Consider the following 26,903-nt stretch of genomic DNA (forward strand, 5'->3'; position numbering starts at 1 on the left):
CGTCTGCCAAGGTGTTGCAATATCGATAGTAATTGTATTGTCCCTTGTATTCTCTATAGGTGGATGAATCTCGCTAACCTTTCAATACCGGCCGCGCAGGTCAGGGTTGGAGGCTGTGGCCTGGCATGAGGTAAAGGTGCCCAGGGAGGGACGAGCGGTTCCCTTGTCCCACATCACAGTGCTCTGCCTTACATGCCCGGCAGAGAGCGGTATGCTGAAGGAGTGTAAGGTAACGTGTGGGGAGATGGACAGATACCGCCATACCATTGTACCAAATCTTTTATTATTTTTTTGTACGAATTTCCCATCGTCGATGATATGAAATGGAAGATTTAGCACAGTACTGGGTAAATCTTATACATGACTTCCAAACACAAGGCATGATTTTGATTGTTTTGGCAACCTCAGATGTGTAATGAGGGGTGTCTCAGGGAAACAGCCAGACATCAGTGCATTAGGAGAAAGTCAGTTACTCGTCAACGATCTAGCAATGCAAATGGATCCTCTTCGCCCATAGTTGTGCTGGAGCGTCAGAGTGGCGACGCACTGTAACTCTCACTGAAATCCATCATGATCAGAAGGTCGCGTTTCAGTGTGGGAACAGAGCGCCACACTGAAAACGAGGCAAGGGAGGCAACGGGATCTGGTGGCGCAAAGATACGTGAGGAAAGGGGTTAGAGAGGGAAGCAGGGCACATGGGACCCGCGAGGACACTTGGTGGGGTGGGGGGGAAGGAATGGACAAGGCACAAGGAGCACAACCCACCTTTCTCCGCGGCAGCGACCCGGTCAGGTGGGGCGGGGCATGGGCCTGGCTCGGGGTGGGTCGCTGCGGTAATGGACCGAGGGGAAATTGACTCTCCTTTTTATAATCTCTTAATGTAATGGCCGGCCGGTAGGCAAATCTCTCTGTCATTCTTTCGGCGATTCTTTTCTCTTCTTCACAAAGCCTTTCTATTTATACCGTCAGGGAGGAGGAAAAATGGATCCGCATAGCGTTCCTATGTAGCCTGTGTGTGTGTGTGTGTGTGTGTGTGTGTGTGTGTGTGTGTGTAGGACTTGGTCGCCCCTCGTGACAGTCATATGGGACGTGATCGTCGCCTGCAAAAGGAAGGATTGTAGGTAATTGTCGGTGGAGTAGGCCTATGCTATAAGCCTACACACATCACTGCTAAACTGATAACGCATTGTTGTTGGGGCCGCGTGTCGCGTCTGCTTTGTCTTGATACATCTGCCTCACGACCAGCAGCACACAGTCTTAGAATGTGCCTGGATAAAAGGAGCACACGTTCATCGACAAAAGTTAACACTGTACAGGGAAGAGCACACTCACGAGTCTATCTTAGAACTTACGTATGTTCCTCCCACGGACTTTTATTTTCACTGGCGAAGTGAGAGGAGTGATGAGGATGGGACGAGGTGAGCATCATTGGTCATCCGCAGCCTCTCAGTAATCATAAGGCCGCGCCGTGAGTGTATTCACCACGAGGTGTTTGCGCGGCCTGGAAAACGCATCTCATGAGGCACACTGGTTCAGCCTGACGACAGACAGTGAACTAGCTGCCCCCCCCTCCATCCCCACCTCGCCCACCGCCCCAGAGACACAGACTGAATGGCTCGTGAGTTAATATTATGTGGCGGACATTGTTCCGTCAAGTTAAAAGTTGTGTAAAATGCGGGAACCTTCAGATCGCTATCCTGTCCCGGGCTGGTGTTCGCGTCGATAACCTTGTGGGAAGCCGGGCATCATGTCAGGCCCCAACCACGAAAACTCTACGGAGTTTTCCCTTCCTGTTGACGACCGAGGCAGTGCAATCCAATGCTGTACCAGGAAAAAATTATCTTTACTAATCGTAAGCGTATTCCTTAAAAAAAAAGTAGCCATCTGGTTATTACCCCAGCGAAACGTACAAATGTATTCGGATCGCGCCTCTGGCCAAATAAGAGTCGTGGTGTCATTGAGTAGCATTCCTCGGGTGTCTCTGAGCGAGGCGGGTGACAAGATACACGCCCACAGGAGTTCTTGTCCGTGTCGATTGCAGAAATACAGAAAAAAAGAGATAGTGAGGGAACAAGGTTTGCCTTTTACTCCGCGTACTCTTCTGTCCACTGCAGCTATTTCGTGTGTGTGTGTGTGTGTGTGTGTGTGTGTGTGTGTGTGTGTGTGTGTGTGTGTGTGTGTGTGTGTGTGTGTGTGTGTGTGTGTGTGTGTGTGTGGCGGCGAAGGATGGGTCACCAGGCCTTGTGTGTGTGTGTGTGTGTGTGTGTGTGTGTGTGTGTGTGTGTGTGTGTGTGTGTGTGTGTGTGTGTGTGTGTGTGTGTGTGTGTGTGTGTGTGTGTGTGTGTGTGTGTGTGTGTGTGTTTATGTGCACTCCTACGTCTGGTCTGCGCTGTACAAGAAAAATATTTAATGTTTAGCCAGTAAGTCGAGGCGCACAGGCTTGGTCATATTCCGACATGTTCCTCGTCCCCATTCTCAGGCAAGGCAGCGACTGAAAGACTTCACTCTGAGCCGCCACCCAGACATGAGATGAGCCCGTGACGTCACAGGTGGTGAGAGGCGCGGTGCTGGGATGTTCCTGCTGCAGACATGATCACTGACGCCTGCTCGGACCCCCGCGCACTCATGTCTACAGCACGGCCTTGACAAGAGGTGACGACAGGGTAGTGCAAAGATGTTCTTAGCAGGGTGGAGAATAATGAATGATGAACGTATTACAGTCTGTTTACTTATTTGGGAGTGATTAGCAGTTCTCATGCACAAGCCAGAAGGAACAGAAAGGAAGATTTGTCTATGATTAAATGCACTTTACAAATTAAGGTATCTAATCTATTTTTAATCCAAAATAATAAAAAATAACTTAAAAACGCATTAGATCACGAGGAAAAAAAAGTATCAAGAAAAGAAATCCACGTATTTCCGGGTCTGCGTGCACGCACACTTTGCCAAGGCATTACAGCTACTAATAATGTACACACGCACGGTTTAAAGCAATTATTTGACTTGTTGTGAGAGGCGTCAGGTGGAGAAGCGGCCTAAGCTGTCTCCCAGCAAGGAAACCAGAACAAGCCAAATCCTGCACGATATTTTGCATCCAAAAGACTTAAGAACATAAGAACATAAGAAATAAGGGAAGCTGCAAGAAGCGACCAGGCTTACACGTGGCAGTCCCTGTATGAAACACTCCTACCTATTTCCATCTGTTATCCCCATCCATAAACTTGTCTAATCTTCTCCGAGCCGCCTGACTGACTGACTGGCAATGTGTGAATGTATGAGTGACTGACTGACTGAATGAATGAATGAATGAATGAATGAATAAATGAATTGATTAATGAAAGGACGAATACGAAACCTATTTAATGTGGTATTCGGATAACTGCCACTACTTTCCGAGGCCCAGAACATAACGAATTAATCCTTACAGTCGACACTCGAGCACCTGTTGATGACATGCAGCCTTGAGGCACGGCACGCATCCTGTACACCGTAAATCTCATGCAAGTAAAATTCACTCACGACTGTTGTGCCCAAAATAATTCCTCCTTAGTGATGACGTATACTTCCTTATGTTTGATTCGGGAATTGATCTTGTAGGGAATTTATTTGCGTGAAATTTTTAAGAAATCAGTGAAAATTGCATTGAAGAGTTTCCAGAGTTCAGGTCATCGGAAAGACGTTAAAAGTTTCAGTTATATGTAGTGATCACGACACTACAAATTCTACTGTGCACTAAATGGAACAACTCGCCACGCCAGCCAATCCCAGCCGTTTATGTGTTCGCGAGGCACATCTGGCCTGAAGTATACGAGCAAAAAAAGCAACAAGTATTTCCCCTCCCGGAAGAAGACAGGCCTGGATACACAAAGACACATGTTTCTCTCTCATTGACTTCCTACCCAACATCCGCTTAGGCTGTGCTCTCTTTGACGCACCAATCAGGAAGACAATGACTACAATATCGTGGCGTTATGTGCACTCATTCAGGCTCCTGGCAGTAAGAGTTGGACAAAGAAAGTAGGAGTCGGAAGAAACGGGAATATGATTAATAGGAAGAAGGCTCGAATAAGGAGAAAGGAGGTTGAAGTTGGGAGGAATAAGGTTGCCGTTAAAAAGGAGGTTGGATTCAAGAGGTAGTTGTTCAAGAGTATTACCCTTTAAGGGAATACAATTTTATTAACACAGACAGATGTGATGTGAAGGTCTGTACTTATTACTTTCGGTATAATTTTTTACCCGTATTACACCTTAAGGAACTTCTAATAATAACACTGAATTGAAACCTGAATTATAAAATATTATCTGCCCAAGTTTACATCGGATACTTGACTATGCAGCCCATCATAACCCCTTCAACCTGTGACATAGAACAGAACACGGCATTGAGTTCAAATACTATTCAGGTCATATTCAATACCGTTTTATAAATTCAGCCCGAAACTCTCTATAAATATCCAAACTCTTTAATAAATCCACGGTGCTTCTTTCGCCATACGACTTTGTAAAGGGCACGGGGTTAGGCTCAAAGATTTTTCCTGTTCTGGTGTTTGTCATGCTCGCCGAGTTGGGGATCCGTTTATACAACCCACAGCTTGCGTCAGTGTACGTGGCTGAGGCGTCTTGTTGGCGACTGCGGTGGCGGAAATCAAGGTGTCCACGGAGACCAACAAAGGTTAGCTAGCAAAAAAATTAGAGTGTGATCCCAGATATTCAGCAACAAGTGTGAGGGAAAAACAAGGATACTTGGAGAAGGAACAACAAGCCTGCGTCGTGGGGTAACAGGCGTGCCGTGTGAGGGGCCAACAAATGGGAGCGTGGGTCATGAGGGCGCAACAGGCGTGCTATATGAGGGAGCAACAAGCGTGACGGGGCAACAACGGTCGGTCATGAGGTAGCAATAAGACTGTACCGCGATGGAGAAACGAGCGCGTATCGTGAGGAACAGCAAGCATGGTGAGTTTGTTGCAACACGCGCCCTCTCACTTCTCCGGTGCGTAGGCTTGGCGCATGTGTGTGTGAGAGAGAGAGAGAGAGAGAGAGAGAGAGAGAGAGAGAGAGAGAGAGAGAGAGAGAGAGAGAGAGAGAGAGAGAGAGAGGGTGGATGGGGGGAGAGGAGGAGTCTGCAGTGTTGTATCTGGGTTATTTAGGTGTGGGTGTGAGTGCACAGGGTGTTGGTACAGAGAACGTGTGTCGCGGCTCACGCCTGAATCAGCACGTGCTGGGGTCATGAGCGTGAATGCGACCGTGACCTTGTGCGCCTGTTCGGTACTGCCCGCCAAGCACGCAGGCTGCTAACCTGAAACTTGAGTTTTTGTGCGTGAAGGCTGGCGGTAAGAGGACTCACCTCCCTGCACGGCGGTGTGCTGAGTACTGCGGGATGCTGGCGTAAGGTGACAAGGGGTGCTGGAAGCAACACCAAAGAAATTAATTACTGAAACCGAAGTCCGTAATCGTAACGCATTGATATTGTGGGACACAAAATCATAATTGTGTGTTGCCAGACACACACACACAAACACACACACACACACACACACACACACACACACACACACACACACACACACACACACACACACACACACACACACACACACACACACACACACAACTGACGGCTAATGACGTTTCACACAAACACAAACAAGAATTTATAGTTTTAATATGTGGTTTGACCTTAGAATCCATTAGGGACTCTTAAGCATTCTGGACACGAATTCTTGCAGGTCTGTGTAAATATGAATAACAAAAACATGTCACATGGTTTCTTCTCGTGGACTGGTCGACTGCCGTGGGCGTGGCGGCCTTGACGCCTGCACGAGTGGTCAAGCAGGAAACAATGTCCCTGTGTGAGCCACAAAAGTGTCTCCTCAGCAGGTACCGTACGCAGCAGGCGCGGAGTCTCACGTGGGGCACGACAACATTACGTGCGGCGTGCGGCAAAAAAACCCTGCGCACCGTTAGGCCTGACAGGTTTCCATACGGTGAGAGGGGGGTAGAGTGTCTCTGTGCCTTTGTTGGCTAAATCTGGTTCGCTTTGGCCAAGTACAACCTGATTTTATCTCACTAGTAATTTATACAGTGCCCTGATTTTTGAAGCTTTCATTGTGCACTGAACCGTCCTGCCTGCCTGCCTTATGTAGTGCAAAATAAATATTCGCTAATCTACACGTGTTGTAAGTACACAGGCATTCACTGCGTTATTCCCACGCCAGCCTCATCCTCAGCCTTTCCTTCAAACAGATTAGTACCAGTTCCGCTTTAATGCAGTCCTTTCAAAGGTTCTTTCTTCCCATCCCTTTCGTCACCAACCAAACAGTCTGCTCACTCTCCGCACATCATTGCTTCATTATTTAATTTTCCTCGTCCATCCCCTTCACAACATTCCTTTCCTCTTTACTTACTCTCTTTTAGTCTCTCTCATGCCTTCTGATTCTCTACCTCCACCCCTCCTTGTCTCGTTCCCTGCCTCCCACCCTCCTCCCCTCCCTCCCACAATCCCACCCTCACCGTGCTCTGTCCACACCCTCTCTCCTCCCGTCTGCTGCTCTCAACATTGCGCAGAGTAAATATTTATTCTATTGATGCTCTGAAGCTCACGCCCCTAAACTCTAGAGGACGGACGGGTCCTGAGGGCAACTCCGGATCACTTCGAGGTCGACCGCGCTGTTTACTGATTAAGCGAAAGTTCGCATTCATTTCATGTTTAACTTTCGATCATCTATAAAACACTAATAATGATGGCAAATCTTTCCACGTACATTTGGAAATATATTTTGTTTTGCTACGAGTAAATACAACTGCATGAACAAAAATCATATATATATATATATATATATATATATATATATATATATATATATATATATATATATATATATATGTATATATATATATATATATATATATATATATATATATATATATATATATATATATATATATATATATATATATATATATATATATATATATATATATATATATATATTACTTGAGTCACGTCAATCCGAGCCACGTAAAATGAGCCGGCCAGGTGTACTACGTATGTGTGCTCGCCCAGCGTAGCGTGTCAAGGCCGGGGAACAACTCACTGACGGACAAGCTTCCTCACTCGGCGCAGCACTCGCTCACTCTCTGTTGGTCGTTGGTTTTGCTGAGGCGGCGCGCCTGTTCCCGCCACAGCGTCTCACCACACGCCCCACGGACTAATAACCTCAGCGGGTTTTTGTGATGGAGAGAGTGTTTATAGTTGACCTGCAGGGTGGATCTGCCGGGCCGGAGACAAGTCTGCTGCAGCAGGTCCTTCGAGAGCAAGAGTGAGTGCAGAAGTGGTTGTCTTTCTGGCGAGGCGGGTGAAGCTGGAGGCTGGAGGTGCGGTATGAGCGTCCTGTGGGGTGTGCGGGGAGGGGGTGGCGGCGGTAGGGGCTGATAGTGATGGGGTGCGCGCAATAACCAGTTCTTGGGGCGGGTGTCGGACACTTGAGAGATCTCACGGAGTCCAGCTCCCCTGCACCCGCCGCACACACCCGCCGCACGATAACATTATGCCCTGGACCAAGCAAGGAGGCTACAGCGGCGGAAGAAATATACAAACGACGCCTAAAAACCCTATACTGCTAGAAGTGATGCTGAATAAAGGGTCTGATGCCTCGCACGATTGTTATAAGAAGCAATGAATGAGACACTGGATTACAGACCCTCAGCCGCCCTGCGATTCGGGTCATTCCTTGATGGGGGTAGTTGTGCCCCTGTTGGCCACGCCTGTCCATGTAAGGGTTAGGAGCATTGGTGTTGGTGCGGCTGATAGCGAGAGCGATAAATTTTTACTCCGGCAATGATAGTTCTCAAGAATGGCAAAGTGGTGCTAAAATGCGAACATTTCTGGAAGTCCTCCGTCGTGTCGTCCTGGCCGGCGTGGTGCTCACAGGTCCCCACTCGGCAGCGGCGGCGACGGCCTATATTCTGCCCTCGTGCTCGCTGACCCGCACCTGCACGAAACTGGATGACACAGACCGTCCCACTGTGACACACGCTCCTGACGAGGAAGGGTGAGATATGGAAGCCTCTCTCTCTCTCTCTCTCTCTCTCTCCTCTCTCTCTCTCTCTCTCTCTCTCTCTCTCTCTCTCTCTCTCTCTCCTCTCTCTCTCTCTCTCTCTCTCTCTCTCTCTCTCTCTCTCTCTCGTACTAGTTTCGTTTTTCCTCTTTCCCCCTCCCCCCGGTCTGAGCCCTGTGTCCTCCACAAACACGGCCTGGCAATGTAAATGGAAAAGATGCATCGTCCCACGATAATTTACTTAATGCATTACTATAAAAACACGCTGAGTGAGGCACGCTCGGCACACAAGTGCTGAAGACCTTTCTCTTTCCAATTATCAAATTGTATTGAGCAATTGGCACAAGAAATACTGTGAGCAGGATGAGGAGGCAGAGGATCGGCGGCGCCTGACCACGAGGGCAGCGGCGTGGCCCCAACCTCGACCTTCTGGGAGCAGTCCCGTCTGCCCTCCTTCCCTGCGGTGCCACCAGCTGTTCTCCAACCTGGCTACCCACCTGCACCTCGACCTGCTACCTGCGCATGAATATCACTTGCACCTGATTATGCCACTTCCAACTTGACTGGCCCTCGCCCGCACCTGCTTACCTACACCTGGCGACCATTTACACGTGCAGCCACCCATCAGCAACACCTGACCACCTCCACCATATAATTAGCTCCACAGACCTACCACTTCCGCGCACTTCCTCCGCCCGCCACTAACAACTTCATGTATTACTGGAGCTGCTTTCAAGTTCATCATCACCTGTACCTGGTTTGTGAGAGAATATACCTGTTTTGGCCCATAAAGTTACGGTACGCTCACTCTGGGAGCGAAATAATGAGAGAGAGAGAGAGAGAGAGAGAGAGAGAGAGAGAGAGAGAGAGAGAGAGAGAGAGAGAGAGAGAGAGAGAGAGAGAGATCTACAATTTGACAGAGGTAGAAGTCACGAACACTCCCTTATAGAGTGTCAGAAGTAATTTCTCTCCCCTTATCTCCTTACCTCCACCCCCGCGCCAGGTATTACCATAAACCCCCTTAATGAACTGACTCATGCGTCTCTCAGGCTTTACTGGGCGTCTGTCTTCCCCGAGCCACAGTCTTTAGAAGATCAGAACCCGTCCAGTCAGTCCACTTAGCTTCCCTCAAGGACCTGCTGGCCTTTCACGACCCATAGTCCCCGTGCTTCTTCTATGAGGGAACCAATCGCTTTGTGTGCGGCGCTCGTTCTGCCTCAAAACCTCTATACAGTTACCCAGGACGGTCTCCTCTCAGTGTCCGTCAGTGTGTTCTTCAGTATCAATGGGAAGACACGCCTGTCCTGACATCCCACCTTTCCCTTTTCCTTTCATCTCCTTGCATGGCAGGTTTCCTCCGGTGACGTGTATAGCTATTAGTGTGTTCGGTTCAGGAGGTTTGTGTGTGTGTGTGTGTGTGTGTGTGTGTGTGTGTGTGTGTGTGTGTGTGTGTGTGCATTTCTAGCCAAACAAGAGATTAAAAAGCTTCACAATTAACTACAATTTCAGGAACTGGTTGAAAATTGTATCCATCACAGTACACAGTAGAAAACAATGGTGACAAGTCTCAAAAGCAGAATGTTCAAAATTAAATGTGGTAAATGAAAGCTGGTTTCTAAGATGCAAGACAGATGTATTGAAGGACTAAAAGAACATAAGCATTATTCAGTGAGGCCACCTTCATCTGTGTGGTTTTCCGCGTGGCTGGGGAGGGCAAGCAGCAGGATTTCCAGCCAGCCAAACTTCGCTTTTTTCTTTTGCCTCCAGCAACACGAGGTGACGCAACGAGTGAGCTAAGTATCCAAAGTACAGAATTGGCGTGACAGGCAAACGTCCCCCACAAACAGGAGGCCTTTGTGCCTCGGGTTTACTGTACTAACACGGCTCGGGGAAGCCAAGTGAAGGGCGAGCGTGCCCACACCCGCAACAACAACACCGCGGCTCCGGGCTTGGGCAGCGGCTGGGCCTGTATCGTGTCAAATTCCCAAAGTTAACGTTTGGTTTTGTTTTTCTTCCAGACCACGAGGACCAGGATAAACAAGGACCTGGCTGGTGGAGACGACGGTGTTTCTCGTGGAGGTGGGCAGTGACGATTGTGTTTGTCTCCTTGAACGTTCCTCCCCACCGACTCCCTACGCCACGCCGCGCGCCGAGCTGCTGCTGCTGCTGCTGCTGCTGCTGCTGCTGCTGCTGCCGAGGGTCCCGTGGGAAGCTGAGCACGGCGAGGCAACAATTTTCTTGCAATAATCAACGGACGCGACATAAAAGGACTGTATTCGCTGCTTACATGCCCCACCAACAATAAGGTTTCCCTTACCAGCTTGCTCACACAAGTAAAAAAGTGTCACACAAAAATTGGAAGTCTAATTCAGCAGTTCCTTGAGAACAGCTGTGCCTGCGTGCAGCATCCCTTGCAGGATGATCCCATCTGTTGATCAAGACAATAATCTGCCACCTAGCTCACAAATGTATTTGATAACAGTCATTGTTTTAAAATTTCATTTTATTTCCTCCTACATATATTACAAATCATGCAGCCAAAGCGCCAGGAGCACAGTACCTGACCACATGGCGAGGCCAGAAGCTTTTCTAAATGATTAAAAACAAAAAAAAAAAAAAAAAAAAACCTGTCAGGCTTATATAATACACCACCATACGAAAAAAAAAAAAAATAGTGTATGCTTAAGGTATATTTTCAACTATATGTAAATGTTAAGAGGCAACATTATACCCTGCTAGATGAACTTGTAACCATGGGAAGCAAGCTTCAATGAACGCCACCACTGCGATAAGGTAATATTTACTGAGCTTTATTAACGCTGTGTATGCAGTGCTTATGTGGCGAATATGAGTTCCTACAAGCGCTGTAAGGACAACACCCTTGTAACAGTGACACACGTAGCCACCTTTTATCGCCACCCGTGTATCAGGGAAAGCCAGCCATTATTTACTGAACAAGGCAATAAACTACGAGTCATCTGGCTGGGCAGACTAACCGCCGGTGCCTCCATTTCTTCCAATATAATAATAACTTAAAAAAAAAAAACGTCTGCCTTCCTCTCCTTGATCGTGTTCGTAAAATTATAACTCTTAAGCGGAAAGTATCGATACTTTAGATAGCAAACTGACTCTTGTGCAGCTTCCGAAAATTTTCTAGTTCTCTCTCTCTGTCTGTCTCTCTCTCTCTCCCTCTCTCTCTCTCTCTCTCTCTCTCTCTCTCTCTCTCTCTCTCTCTCTCTCTCTCCAGTGTAGTGCGACTTTCTTTCCAAAATTCGCCTTATTGGAGAAGCCTTTTGGGTTTTCTCAGTGAGGCAGCCAAGGACAAACACACGTCCTGCAGGAGCACACTGATGACAGCCAGAACCAACGTCCTGGCATCTATATCACCAGAGGAAGGCTCTTATATGCAATCATTAATAAATATATAATAATGAAAGAAAATACAGACGCGTTCCAGCTGTTACAAAGACGGTCGCAAAAATAGACTGCAAGATCCGCCCCGGGCAAACTGGAGGAAAAAAAAACATGGACGTCCACTTAAGGCAACTAAACACCAGCAGAGTGACGCCCTGGGTGGAACCGGAGTGTTGCCAGGGTGCTGCTGGTGACGCGAACCAGGCAACGCGGGACGACTCTGGCATTAAGCAGCATGAGTTACGTATGAAGCAGATGCTGTAGTGTATATCGTGACATATTCAGTTAGTTATTAATAAGAGGTTGGCCAAGAGGTGATAATCGATATGAATGACAGCAGGAGGCGTGGAGCACAAATAGGAATTGGTGGGGTAGTTTAATGATGGTCTAAGTGTTTCATCTTGAGAGGCATGAAGCTCGTGAGGAGTGAAGGAAGAGATGAAGAGAAGCAGAGTGTATTAGTAAAGAGGTGATGATCTAATGGTTTCCTCTTGAAAGTCTAGATGCCGTAAAGAGTGAACGAGAAGATGAAGCGAGCCAGAGTAATAATTTATTAGTTAAGGTGACAAAATGAAGACACCACTTAGCTCTTACTCGGCAAATTAGCAGAAATATTATGCAAATGTGCGGCAGCATGAAGAGACACAGCAAGTCTTGTGCAGAGATGCAAGACAGAGAGGGAGGGAAGGATTCTGTAATAAAGGTTAACAAACAAACAAACAAAAAAAAAAGGTTGCACGCTGGGGATGGACGCTGTTAAGAAAGTCAAGGGAAAGTGGAGGCCAAGGAGGAGGGCATGCTTTCAGTAAACTTAAACAAAACAAGAAGTGGAGGCTGGGGAGAGGCGCATTCTGTCAGGAAGATCAAGGAAACAGTACAGGATGTGGAGGGAAGCACACTGTTAGCAAGATCAAGGACAGAGAGAGAAAAAAAATTATACCCATGAGCGTCACGACAGAAGAGTACATGAATGGACAACAAGTTATGAGACAAAATGGAAGAGGAGGAGAGATAGACCCGATTCGAGGGAAGAGAACTGATGAGAATATTACATAGCCTTTGAGTTCACCCTGTTAGCCATTCCCCATCTGTCTGAATGCACTCCAGCTCTGGGAAGTGTCCTGTACATCACCACACACACCGGCCGACAAAGTAGCAGGGTGTATATCAAAGTGGCATATAAGGTCAACAATTGAGTGGCAGTGAATAATTGAACAGAAAAAGTAAGCGATTTGTAATATCCGTGCGAGGTGATTCACGACATCCGCCCGCTCTGAAACTTCTTCCTAGAGAAAATGAGGGTCAGGTCAGCTCTTGGGTTCAAGGCGCCGTGCACATGACCACGTGCTCTGTGACAGCGAGGAGAGACGTAAAAAAAAGAAAAAGAAAAAAAAAACAGTAAATATCTGTTTATTTACTTTTATTATCTATCTACCTTCTACATATCAGGAAGACAATAAATGGTACAAATATTATGAAAGAAAAGGCTGCATACAGTAACTCTCCTTCCCTTCCAGTTTCCTCTAACTGCACTCACTCACGCGCGGACCTGTTAACACACCTTGCTCTGCTGTCAGGTTCAAGTGAGAAATTCGCGGATGTGGAAGCCAAACCACTGGTAGGACACGCCCAGCGCAGTAATGAGACACTAATGGCGACAAAATATACCGCTATCTTAATGATAAGCCAAAAAGATTGCCGGTATCGGGGATTGATCAGTCCTCTAAACAACACCGCGGTATAATTAGGGCGTGGAAACGATTCTTTTTCTTTGTCTCCCGTAAACAGTCATTCAGCGGCGCGGGTCCACGTGTGCGGTGTTATCTGTTTCCGGGCTTGATCACTTTGCTGGCCAGGCTCGGGGCGGGTGGGGAGGGGGCTTATCGGCCACTTGTGTAATGACTCTCCGCGCCCTCCTCTGCCTGTTATTACCTGGGTGGACGGGCGGGAGGGTTGTCAAGGGAAAGGAGGGGGGAAGGGAAAGCAAAGAGGGTATGTCTATGTAAGGAAGAGACTGGCATGGGTGTGTGTATGTGTGTGTGTGTGTGTGTGTGAGGAGGAGAAAAAAGAAAGGGTGCAGGAAGAGACACAATGGTGAAGCAACGGAAGACTGAGCCTGGGGAGGCAGTGGAGGGTGAGAGAGAGAGAGAGTGAATATATCCATATATGGAATAGACTGGTATGAGAGCATTGGAGGATCAGGAGGAGGAGGAGGAGGAGGAGGAGGAGGAGGAGGGAGAGGAGGAATAGGAACACAAACGACAAGCAAAGCAACTGGCCTGTAGATCCTTAAAACTCTACTTATGATAACCAACATTGCCCAATCTTAGAGACGTGGGATAGAAAAGGAGGACAGAAAAAATGAAAGGAAAAAGAGGAAGAGGAGGAGGAGGAGGAAGAAGAAGAGAAGGAGGAGAAAAGACAGTCATTGAAGCTAAAATACTCGTAAGAAAACAGCCCACGTCACATCACAGCACAGGACCTCCCTAACTTCTCTCTCTCCTCTCCATTACTTGTCCTGATTTCTCCTTCCCTTTCCCTGTCCAAACTCTCTCACCCTCCCTCCCTCCCCGCCTCTCCCTTGCTTGCTATCTGGCGGACGATCTACAGTGATCTACAGGGAGGAGCGTGGTGGTGGTGGTACATACGGGCCACCTCCCTCTCTCTCCCTCTAATTTATGATATTCATGCATCACCTTTTCCCACTTCCTGATTGTTTAATAATATTCATTTTATCATGAAAATCTTATCTGGCCACACTGTTTATTATGTTGTTAGGGTAATCTCGGGTTCGGCAACTTTACGATTCGCATTTTCTTGCTCTAAAACACCATAAAGAAGATATCGCGATGGACTTAATTTAATAGATTATCGATAGATGTGAGATAGCGACCGTTCCAGAGAGAGAGATAGAGAAAGAAAGAGAGAGAAAGAGAGATGCGCACCGTTCTCTCCCATTGTCATAGTCGTATTAAACTGTCCTTTCTGGCGGCCATCTCTGCTCTATCCGCTAAGCCTTTATTAGCGGACATAGCTGGAGTGGGGCGGAGGCGTTATCAGAGACATCACCTTCAAGTGAATTCCTCTCCCGGCGATAGCGTGCACTTAATGGCTCATCATTCCCTGGAAAGATTCAAGCCACTTCCTGCACCGCGTCATTAGGTGTGTGTGTGTGTGTGTGTGTGTGTGTGTGTGTGTGTGTGTGTGTGTGTGTGTGTGTGTGTGTGTGTGTGTGTGTCTGTGTGTGTGTGTCTGTGCTGTGTGTGTCTGTGTGTGCGCCGTGCTTTCCTTAGAGAGAGAGAGAGAGAGAGAGAGAGAGAGAGAGAGAGAGAGAGAGAGAGAGAGAGAGAGAGAGAGAGAGAGAGAGAGAGAGTTTACATAAGGAATTCTCCGTAGCATTTCCTGTTACGGTGTTACGGTGACGTGGTATTAACCTTAGTTGTTTTCATAAAGGCTAAGGGCAAGACATCTAGTTTATATAGCGTAGACTGTACTCACTCTCTCTCTCTCTCTCTCTCTCTCTCTCTCTCTCTCTCTCTCTCTCTCTCTCTCTCTCTCTCTCTCTCATAAATACCTTGCCTGTCTTCCCGCTGATACAGTTTTTGATATAACTGGAAAATCAAGTTATTAGTTATCAGGTAAATGTTAAGTAACCTTCCTGTCCAGGTGTATTTTGTTGATTTAGTACCGTTGCTAATGTGCCGAAAATATATACTTGCTTAACTACCTGCCTCTGTACCGCCGCCCACCTCTCGGCCACAGCTTCATCACTGTATTACTTAATTATATCATTATACTTTGTCATTATTGTTATTATAAGTCAGTATTGGTAGTCTGTAGTTGTTATGCTCAGTTCTTTGCGTCACGAGCCAGTGCTTCAGCGAGCTAATAAGGGCGGAATGCCTCAGCTCTTGGCTATTTCTGTAAGTAACAACATTCATAAAATCAACTGTAGTGGTACTGTTGCTAAAAATAGGGCGCCGTGCGTGTCCCTAACCTTTACAACTTTTTCAGGATCAAATATAAACGTCAACAGTCACTCAACTCGTCGGGTACAGTAAAAACTAACCCCAGCAGGACCCGCCCGCCGCTCAATCCTCCCCTCACGTCGCTGACGCGCACCAGACTTCACGCTACGGAGGTACACCAAGTACTAAGTGTTGCTAAAGCGAGGCTCAGCTGTGCACGGGGCCTTTAAGAGCCCGGTGAGTTCTGTCTTGTCATTGCCTCGAAGAAGATAAGTAAGAGGCGTGTGATGTAACGAGTTTGCGAAGTGTCAAAAAAAAAAAAAAATAAATAAATAAATAAAAGATAAAAAAAAAAAAAGTAATCATTAATCCAGCAGTACCGGGCGTAGAAAAGTGATCCTGTTGCTTCAATTGATCGACTGAATCTTGTTTTTAAATTCCCATCTTCAACATGTGTGGTTTAGGAGCAGCCAGCTGGACAGATATATAAATGCAGTTTGCCATCTGCTGAAATGAATGGGTGTACGCGTCAATAGGAACGTTCCCTCCCTCCAAAGGGAAGACATGGAAATATCCAAATGCGTCAGGCACCTCCCTTATGGCGGCCACGGGCGATAGCGATCTCAATAACAAGTCTGTCAACGGGCGGTGCTGAACTGTCGGCTGATAGCCAATCTGATCACCGTCCGCGGTACATTATTGTCTGAACAGGGATAATGGGCCAAATTTGCGTGTAATATACGCTATGAAGGAAAATTAAGCAGTCAAACGCTGCAACAAGTGTGGAAATCAGATTTGCTCACGCGACACGGCAGTGCTCAATCACGGTGCGTCCTGGCGGCTCAGCTCCTGCTGCTGCTGCTGCTGCTATTACTGCTACTGCTGTTCGTCTCAGGCATCAAGTGGGTCTGACATAACCTTGGTCGCCTTCAGGCACGCGCGGCCCATCAAGATCAAAAGATCGCCGTGTAATACATTAATTTATCATCACAGCAATACAGTGTTGCAAAGCGTGTTGCACTACTTACTACATCAGTGAAGCACCTAAGAGCCAAAGCATACAGCGTGTCTTGCCATGTGCGGGACACGATACTCCCTGCGTGAGCGACTCACATACAAAGGAGACCAAGCACAGTCTGGTCCCACCTCATTTGTGACGAGCAGACTGATGTCACGAAGACTGATGTCACGAGTTGCCACCCCTACCGTGAATACCCGAGTTGTCATTTTGCTATTACACACACACACACACACACACACACACACACACACACACACACACACACACACACACACACACACACACACTGGTCCAAGAGTTTTCTTCTAAAAGCCATTCTTAAAAAAAAAAAAAAATTAGATCCGTTGCTTTTTTCCTCTTTTATTTGAAAACCAGTCCTTTGGTGTCATTGACATATTCTAACGTGAAAACTTTTGATAATTTTTCTCAGGACTGGCGCTCAAGGGCCGCATAACAGTCCCTTAATTGACAGTGGGTGAAAGCTACACGATATAACGCCGTACGAGAAACGAATTCTGTTCCTGATGAAAAAGAATGTAATCAGGATATCAGTTTAAGAACATTATTTTAAAAGAAGGAATACAGAAAAAAAAAAAATAATAGAAACTTCTCGAGAGATTCTTGTAACGTAATATTACTCTTTCAAAGAATCTCGCAACACACGATTGAAATAGAAAAGCTTCATATATTGCTTTCATGATAAGTCAGTCTTATAGTTAACCATTTCATGCAAGTCTTTTCTTCACCTCAGATCATTTCCTGCTTTCCCACGGCAACGGAAATGGAATATTAGAATTATCAACCTGTCGTGCCTGCAAGTGTTGAAATTTCGAATGTGAGTGTGCTGAGCTGATCCTCCGGGACGCAGCAATTCATAAATATTTACATTATTTACGAAAAAATGCAAAGGTTACGTAAGTTCCTCAAGAATTCTTCTCCACCGCTTCTTGCTAGCAATCCTAACGAGCATATAACTGAAGCGAGGACAAATCCACGTGTTCCATTAATGCAACGTCAGTTTGAGGATTAAGAGCCCCAAAGATGTTAAAAAAAAAAAAAGAAAGATCGAATTATACTCTTGTCTGCATTTATATTCCTCAAGACCTTTCTCTACTCTGCGGATGGCGAGAGGCACAAAGCACCTCCAGGTATTGTATTAGGCGAGCCAGGCGTCCCAGGTGCACTGTTTTACTTGCCCTGATAAAATCTCTCACGCACACACTTAGGCATGAAGGGGAGACAGCAACAGGAGTGAGGGAGGTGAGGAGTGGGGAGGAGAGAGAAAGAGGGATGGAGGTGGCGATAATTACTAAGGACATAAAGGAGTTGACACCCAAGCACCGCTGAGGTTTTCAGATCACTGAGCTGCCGGATGAAAGTGGACCGGCATTCTGAAGCGAGCCGAGCCATCAGGAGAACGGTTTTCAAACACTATAGAGGTGATAAATTGGTTCTCATATTTTTTTTTTTTATTTATAACGCTGAATCTTGCTTAAAATTTCATGCAAGCACCCTTGGGGATCCCTGAATAGTGCACTAGAACCTGTTATTGAAAAAAAAAATATAAAAAAAGGACGGCGAAACGCGTAAGAATGCCAATCCTGGATGCTGAGGGTGGCGTGTCCAGGGTCACTCAGATTAAAGCAACAAGACAGTGGGCGGGCAGGGCTGATCAGGCGGTTATGGCAGATCCCTCAGAATGTCTGCATGTATGAGTGTCTGTCTGTCTGCCTGTGTATCTGTCTGCCTGCCTGTGTGATCATTCGTCAGTCTGCTTATGCGAGCACCTCTCTATCTGTCTGTGTGGAGCACCTGTCTGTCTGCCTGTGTAAGCACCTGTCTGTCTGCCTGCGTGAACACCTGTCTGTCTGCCTGTGTGGAGCACCTGTCTGTCTGCCTGTGTGAGCACCTGTCTGTCTGCCTGTGTGAGCACCTGTCTGTCTGCCTGTGTAAGCACCTGTCTGTCTGCCTGCGTGAGCACCTGTCTGTCTGCCTGTGTGAGCACCTGTCTGTCTGCCTGTGTGAGCACCTGTCTGTCTGTCTGTGTGAGCACCTGTCTTTCAAGGCGTCAGGAAGTGTTATGAGGGCATGCTTAGAGTTAACATGCAAAAAGAAGGTATGATATTTTTTTTTTCGTACGTCTTTCTAAGGGACGGCTGTCTTGCGGGGTGACAGAAATTTTTGTGAATCAGAAGGTGCATAATCTTACAATAATTTTAATTTTTTTTTTCTAAAGGCTACCGCATCATACGTGTTTTCTTTTTTTTTACCTTATTATTGTTATCGTTACCACATCTACTAATTATGATGTTTCCCTTCATTGTTTACAACCCATTAGCTTACCAAGCCACGTTCGTTTTCTTCACCCTTTTGTTTATTTATTGACTTATCTATTTATCAATTCATTAATTTATATTATTATAATTATCATTATTACTATTATCATCAATATTATCCTAAAGGTTACTGCACATAACGTGAATCACTTTGGTCCTCAGCAGAGAGCAGGTCCGTGCTGAGGGGCGACTGACTAGCTAGCGTGGAGGTGGTGGAGGTGCTTTGAGCTTCACGGTTCGTTGAGGAACTTGAGGCGTGAAGTTGAGCTGAGAATCAACCAGGTGTTCGAAGCCTTGCGGGCTGCCGAGGCAACCTATCCAGAGACTCCTGCTTATTGAATATTAATTATATGCCTGCTGGGGGTGTGGGTATGCGTTACTTCTGCAGGGACTCTTCACCAAGCTTTGTCACTGTATGATATCTGTGGCGATCTCCTAGCAGTCATCCAGCGAGGAAAGTGAGGGACATATTCTTCTTAATTGTGAGTGATTATTGGATATGTCAAGCCACTTGCTTCAAGATACAGAGAGAGAGAGAGAGAGAGAGAGAGAGAGAGAGAGAGAGAGAGAGAGAGAGAGAGAGAGAGAGAGAGAGAGAGAGAGGCTGATTAACAATAATGGATGGCCAGACAAGGATATAAATGAAAAAAAAAAAAAAATGAAGGTAGACTAGATTAAATACAACACAAAAATACATTATGACGATATGTAAATACTACCAATAATTATTCATAATAATATAAATTCAAACAAGTAGGCTATATAAAACCAGTGCAAATTTTTTTCTCATGTAAATTCTTCAAATTATACAAGTTTACCGTTACGAAAATTCTTGTAGGAGCGAGGCGTTATAATCAAGCACGCCACACTTGGGTGAATGCGACCCACGAGAATGTCATTAGTACGTACCGCGAAACGTGATATACCTAGATGCACGGCAATACCTCCACCGCGATGGGTGAACACTGACACCGCTGAAGGCCAAGACTGGAACGGAGCGCAGCAGTCAAGGTGAGAATAGCATCTACGTAGTGCCTATTTAGGTACGATAATATAACCATTTTTCTTTTCTCTAGTATACTATTATATAAAAAGTTGCACGTAAAATGTACATATTGTCTCATCAGGGTTACGTGCATGTCGTTGTAAGCAACAAAATATCTATCTGCTCTTCTGTATATCTATCTATCTGTCGTCTACCTGCTTATTAGTTTATCTATTTGTCTATCTAATTATCCATCTCTCTATCTATCTATCGATCTATCCATCTTGGTATCTCTTACTGCACCACTTCACTACTCCTGGTCAGTTAAACTCCTCGGAAACATTTGAGAAGCTCACTACGTCACTAACAGGACAACAGCCTAATCATCTCTCAAAACAGCACACCGTAAAAGTTTCAACCTTAAAATTAATAAAAATCATTAATAAAAAAGCTAAGAACTCACCATGCACGAATCTCTCTCTCTCTCTCTCTCTCTCTCTCTGTCTGACAAGAGGTCACTTACTTTTGTGCAGGTGACTTGAGAGGGTTCGAGAATGGCTTCATCATGCAGTGGAATCTTGCTGGAGGCTGATGATGACGATGACGATCTGTGAGAAAGACCAGCAGGCCACTCCCCAGAAATGTCTTCACAACACACCGTTACCACTGTGGTATGTTTGGTACAATTTGTTCATTACTTTATCTACTTATTTGTTCCTTACGGGTGCGGCAATACAGTACTTTTTTTCTCATAAGTTCTCGTGCCGGTCCTCCACACAGTAGTGCACTTCGTTTTCCTTCTCCACACTTGATGGGAGTAATATCGTTAGTCACTCACGGATTATCGGTAGTCTACAGGTCATCCTTCAGTACAGGAACACTACATAAGCACGCACACATAAGAAAGGAGACGAGGATAAAAGTTAGCGCGGACACTGCTGATCTGTCCTGTGCCCGCGGCAAAAACGTACATGGAGATCTTCCCTACGCGGGCTTTCTTACCCCCGTTACTTTATAGTGATGATTTTGGTTCTACGTTTGCTATCGTATATTGTTTTTTTTTTCTTTATTTTCAACAAAAACAAAAACTACTTAAAAGATTTGAATAGCCAGATTATGATATAGCACTGAGTTAGGCATCAAATATTTCCTTTCCTTTACATAGTTACATAAACCGTGAATATAAATTAGCGTAGCACTTACATTATCAGATAAGGAGAAAGAATCACTAAAAATAAATTATTAGGTAGATAAATGCCACGATTTCTTCATTACTGTAGTAATAATACTTGTATTTATTACGCTACGGGGATAGGCTGCGAAGAAAACAATGCTGAAGTTTTTATTGTTATTTTCTTTTCTTGAATTATTCAGACAATGTACAACAAAGAACCTTTCCAATACAATTTCATAATGTAAGTTTTATTCATGATCTAAAGTATAGTATAGTCAAGCCCACCACATATGTTTTTTATAATGTATGGTAACAACTGACTGCATAGACACTTGACAGCAAAACATTGTTGGAACATACTTGAAATTATTTTTATAGTGTGTCATTTTGATAATTCACTTTTAGAAATCCTTTAGATGTAATATTGTTACATAAAATTAATTATAACATCCACCATACAGCGTAACGATGTTTCATTTAAATAATTGACATTAGTGATCTGTTTCGGTACCACGTACATCTCGGCATCTTTCATTTCCCACACTTGATATGATATAGTAACCTCAATAAATAAATATGGAAAGCCATAAATAAAAATCAAGTAAACTTTTCTAACAATAAAATCACCTGATTTGCCAAGTGTCGATGGGGGAGCCAAACCCTCGACATGGAAAGCATGGCATCTGAGCTGCGTCACTGTGAGTTTGTTTGTGTTGTTTACGTAATGAAACTGTGAAAATACTATACTCTTCATCAGAATCGACTCATTTCAAGTATGTACGTATTCCTAAGTGACTTTATTTGTACATAGCTGTGTGTTTATATTTTCATTAATGATAAGTAGAAAGGAAATGCAAAGATGAAGGAGCAGGGCACTTACCGCCGCTCTCATGGCTCCTCCACCCATTCTCTCCAGATGTAGTCCACCACCACCATCACCAACTATCATCTGGACCTATGAATCTGAATAAGTGGCCGCATCGGTGAGTGCCATATCAGCCCTGCGACTGGTCTTTTGTGATGAAGAGATCCACCTGTTAGCAGTGACGTCATCGAGAAGCGGTGTGTGCCGACCCTCCCTCACGCTGCCTGTCACCGCCTCACTTCAGGATCACCGCTGTCTGGAGGTGAGAATTACAGTCTTGTATGGCATCACATGTAACAATGGTGTCTATTACAGCTTGTATGCAGACTGATATCCTTTGATGGTGCACTGTTCACGCAAAGCCTATGGTGCAAGTACCGAAATTCATCAGAAAACGTTACCTCATTCACAGTGTACCGTTGTTTTTTCGATATTGAAAATTCCTTGGTAAAATTTTAGCATGTCCATGGATTCCCTCCTCACTTTTTAATGCGAATGACAGATTGATTGCTCGGCTGATCTAGAAAAAAAAAAGAGTTATATATATCGCAGTTATGTAGCGACGACTGCGAACGTTTGGTGTTGGTTTGGTGGTTGGCACAGTGGTGGTGATGGTGGTTGTTCTGTGTATAATAACTGATAAAGAGAGAGAGAGAGAGAGAGAGAGAGAGAGAGAGAGAGAGAGAGAGAGAGAGAGAGAGAGAGAGAGAGAGAGAGAGAGAGAGAGAGAGAGAGAGAGAGAGAGAAAATGATGAACTTAAGACTCTCTGTCTGGATTTCTTGATACAGGCAAGGCGTTAACCTTACAAATAAAAAAAAAATAAATAAATAGATAGAAAATAAAGAAAACAAGCAAAACGGATATCCTTCAGTCGTGATGCTACCTCAGACGAAAACATTTATATATTTACTTATTTATTTACAAAAGATAAATATTTGAGAGAGAGAGAGAGAGAGAGAGAGAGAGAGAGAGAGAGAGAGAGAGAGAGAGAGAGAGAGAGAGGAAAAATAAAAAAAAAAAAGCAGCTGGTACTGACACTACGGAATTTAACAATAATAAAGGAATCATTAAAGAAGGCACACATAAAACTAGGGGAGACTCGTACATGACGCCAACCTGTGACTTCAAGGTAACAGAAAAGAGTCATCAGAAGAGGTAAACGTATAGGACAGAGGCAGGTCTTGTGTTTGTGGGGAGGCTGGAGGTTCGCAGCGCCACATTCCACGCACAGTAGCTATTACATCGTTGGTGCCTGACGTGGAGGATCGCTTGCCGGACGTGAGGTCGTGACGAGGCTGACTGGAAGGCGGCGCGACAGGTGGCGGTGGCCGTGACCAGTCCTACGTAACCAGTCATTACCAAGTGGCAGCTGCCTCATCCTCCTGCCACTCCTGCTCCTCCTCCGCCTCCACACTTACCTCTCCTTATCCACCTCCTCCTTCTCCTCTTCCTCCTCCTCAAACCTTGCATCCTTTTTCTCCATCGACTTATCTTCCTTATTTTCTCTTTTCTCTATCAGTTTTGCATCTTTTTTTTTATCGACATCTCCTCCTCCTCCTCCTCCTCCTCCTCCTCCTCCTCTTGCTCGTTGTTTTCTACGTCATCTTTAGTAGTGCATCACAGAGGCTTACTTCGTTATACACCAATAATCTTACATCCTTTGTTTTCTATGCATTTCTCCACCTCCTCCGACTCGTCCTCATTTTTCTCCTTTTCCTTCTTTTCCTTGTGATTGACGACTAAAGTGATTTGCTGTGATTTGTGTGTGTGTGTGTGTGTGTGTGTGTGTGTGTGTGTGTGTGTGTGTGTGTGTGTGTGTGTGTGTGTGTGTGTCAACGCACCAAATAATTCTCCCCCACCATTATGCCCTCGTCAAGGTTTAATGCAAAAAAATACCTCCAGCACAGTGTGGTTTTCATTTCCGTTCATTTCTCTTTCTGACAAATGAACGAAGTAGTGAAATGGATGAACACCAGGTTTATGCCTGATTCAACTCACTGTGCCACTTATCGACCAAAGCTGCCGGGAAATTATAAGGCACAGGACGTTTACAATCATTACACTCATTGTCATGTTTGAGACGATATCAGTATTCCTCAAGGTTACGGTCACACCTGGTATAATCACACCTCAGAATTCAGCGAAACAGTAATGAGTTTACCGAGAAGCCAGATGATTTCTCACGTTCATTTTAATTCAGCTGGGAAGTTTCTCCTCCTCCCTCTCCCTTGTTTGTTTCATTGGTGCTTATGTTTATGAATGCCCGCGCGCTAGCACCATATATGATTAATGAGTGTGTGGAGACTAAACTACTACTACTACTACTACTACTACTACTACTACTACTACTACTACTACTACTACTACTACTACTACTACTACTACTACTATCATTGCAAGTACGTACCAGATTGCGGTTTTCGGTCATTCCATCCAGTGTTGAAGGTTGATTTATGCTCACTTTTCATGTCCATTTACCTTATTTGCCTCACAGTGGGCTGCCCAACCAGTTCCACCTTGGCGTGCGATAGTTAGATAAAAGCGCTTTTCATTGCGTACGGAGGCATCTGGGAGGTTGCCTTAGTGAATGCAAGCCGGACATCGATCACAGCGTCGACAGGCGTCACTGGGCGAGGGGCGGCGAGGTGCAGATCAGGAATGCGAGCGGCAGTCGAGTTTACCTTATAATATTTACGAAGTGTGAGAGATGCTGGCGGGGATTTTAACTAGCTGTTATTAAAAGGATTTATTGTACTTGGTGTTGTGGTGGACACTCCCCGCTTCTTATAATGCCCCTTATGTGTTGTAATTTTTGTCTAGGAGATCCTGGTGTGCTACCCATGTGTTGGTTTCTGTGCGATGTCGGGGTAGCGTGGAGGCGGAGGGGTGCGGAAAGGTGAGGCGGATGATGGTGAGCGTGGGGAAAGGAGAGTGTGATGAGGTGATGGTGATGATACGTTGCAGGTGAGAAATGTGTCAGGGGAGGTGGTTACGTGATGTAAAGAAGAGGAGAGGAGGGAAGGAAGCTGGGAAGAAAAAAGAGGAGGAGGATGGATTTACTTGTTGTGTGTGTGTGTGTGTGTGTGTGTGTGTGTGTGTGTGTGTGTGTGTGTGTGTGTGTGTGTGTGTTTAGGCCAGAGTGGTAGTGAGTGAGAAGAGAGAGAGAGAGCGGGTAGAGGAGAGTGCTAGGATCTCACGACACGCTGTAAGGGCGTCTAGGGCTCCCCGGACGACCTCTACGCAAGTCCCTATTTGGGAAAGGAAACCGTGTTTAAGATCTGGATGCCGACAGCACCCGATAATTACATCCAGGTGATCATGTACAAAGGAACAGGTATTTTTAGTATCAACGTCTGAGTTATTTTTATTACGCTTTGCAGTAGTATTTTATTTTCTGCTGGCATGTAATCAGAATATATTGCCGTGTTCATTAGCATACTATATTTTAACCGCATTTAAATTAGCAATAATTAAGTGTTTAATTTGCTGTAACAGTGAAAAGCCTTCGCCATTCCGACAACTGCTTACAGAGAGGATGGGATTCGCTTTACCTTTTCGCTGGGAACGTAGCTGTAATTAGAAATTTTATTGGCGGGCAACATGCACCTTTTCCGGGGCCTGGGTGAGGGGAGGTGCTGCCCGCCGCCACCTTCCGGAGGTCAGCTCTCTTTACCTGGCCCGGCCGAGGCGCGTCAGGACCGCCACCACCATTCTCTATCAGTACGGCCTGTGGTGAGGGATTTGTGAGTGGCGTTAAATACCTCACTACACAGCAGGAGGGAGTTATAGGGAAAGACTTGTATCGAGTCAAATCTATGAACGACATATCCTGTTCTGAAAAAAAAAAAAAAACACTAGCTTTTCCCATTTCTTTTGGTGACTGATAACGCAAGATAACTAGTTTGGTTGATCTGGACTTAAAACATAATTTGACTCTAAAGTGAAAGGGAATTTTTTTGGTGAGACTGAAGGAGTGAGCACTGTAGGGTAGCAGATCTGTAAGGAATAGATGGCTGTAGCACCGAGGCGAGGCAATGGTTCCTTGGGCTAAACGATGAACCCGAGAACAGGTGGGACGCAGCCGGGCTTGATCTGATACGAGGCGACTGACAGTTTTACAGGGGCCGGGAACAATCTTATCTTGACCAATTGACAGTTTTACCAGAACGGGGAACAGAAGTTGAGCTGATGCCCTAATTTAGCTTGTGGTGGCCACGGCTGACTAACAAAAGGCGGAGGAGCTGCGAGATGTAAGGTGATACTCGGCCATTGTTCGTGCCGGGATGGGAGGACCTGGGTGCCGGCGAGCCCGCGTCGGATCAGCGTGGCGGCGGACGTGGTGTGGCGTCTGAGGGCTGCGAGGAACTTGTGGCACACGTGCTTATTTGGGAGATAAAATATTGTTCTTTTTATTCTAAAGGCCATTCAAGGACACGCGAGCTATGTTTTTATCAACGAAGAAATAAATTTTACACTTCGATGTACTACACCTCTACATATCATTCCTGAACAATGAACCAACAAAACTATTAAATGTGCAAAACTTCAGAAGCGGTCATTGATCAGCGCTATAGAGTCCGTCGAGGTGGCCCTTCACGCTCACCCTGTAGCTCCCACCACGCCACGCCCGAGCAGTAGCAGCTTATAAGACAAAGCGGCACTGGGATTGGAACACGCCTCTGTCTCGTCTGACGCTTCCCTATATAAGTGCACCACTACTTTATCTAATCCTCCTTACGCGCCTTGAGCAAACTGGACCTCACGCTGCCATTGGGTATACAGGGAAGCTAGCCAAGCGATGAGCAGTAAACGCCGAAGCCAGCCCAAGGGATCACTACATTGCTCAGGGATGGAGGTGCTCGCTGTGCTGTCGTGCGTGGGGGCTGTTCATCCTGCGCTCCCTCTTTATTTAGCTATACAAGAGAGAGAGAGAGAGAGAGAGAGAGAGAGAGAGAGAGAGAGAGAGAGAGAGAGACGTCAATAAAGATGAACGAAGTACCTTGGTGTATTAATTATTAGGTCATAGCTCGTACATTATTATTTTTGTGATGAAAACACTGCCCTTTGGTCTTGCAGGAAAAA

At 45.7% G+C, this 26,903-nt stretch overlaps 1 protein-coding gene and 2 long non-coding RNA genes across 5 annotated transcripts in view; 2 read left to right on the forward strand and 1 right to left on the reverse strand.

Moving 5' to 3' along the window:
• Positions 1–11,048, forward strand: part of LOC135113992 (uncharacterized) — a 19,335-nt gene extending 8,287 nt beyond the window's left edge. Inside the window, exons 2-3 of the long non-coding RNA XR_010275163.1 lie at positions 2,480–2,652; positions 10,076–11,048. This is a non-coding gene — a long non-coding RNA (uncharacterized LOC135113992). The remainder of the gene's footprint in view (positions 1–2,479; positions 2,653–10,075) is intronic.
• Positions 1–20,446, reverse strand: part of LOC135113991 (location of vulva defective 1-like) — a 55,866-nt gene extending 35,420 nt beyond the window's left edge. Inside the window, exon 1 of the mRNA XM_064029574.1 lies at positions 20,305–20,446. The gene's annotated coding sequence lies outside the window, so the exon portion shown is untranslated. The remainder of the gene's footprint in view (positions 1–20,304) is intronic.
• Positions 20,447–21,623: 1,177 nt separating this feature from the next.
• LOC135114446 (uncharacterized) overlaps positions 21,624–26,903 on the forward strand; it is a 246,405-nt gene continuing 241,125 nt past the window's right edge. For 2 of the 3 annotated variants that reach the window (XR_010275498.1, XR_010275500.1), the window contains exons 1-2: positions 21,624–21,732; positions 21,872–22,082. This is a non-coding gene — a long non-coding RNA (uncharacterized LOC135114446). The remainder of the gene's footprint in view (positions 21,733–21,871; positions 22,083–26,903) is intronic. The other variant, XR_010275499.1, reaches the window with a different exon arrangement.

This window comes from Scylla paramamosain, chromosome 27 (assembly GCF_035594125.1).
Source record: "Scylla paramamosain isolate STU-SP2022 chromosome 27, ASM3559412v1, whole genome shotgun sequence".
Classification (NCBI taxonomy): Eukaryota; Metazoa; Arthropoda; class Malacostraca; order Decapoda; family Portunidae; genus Scylla; species Scylla paramamosain.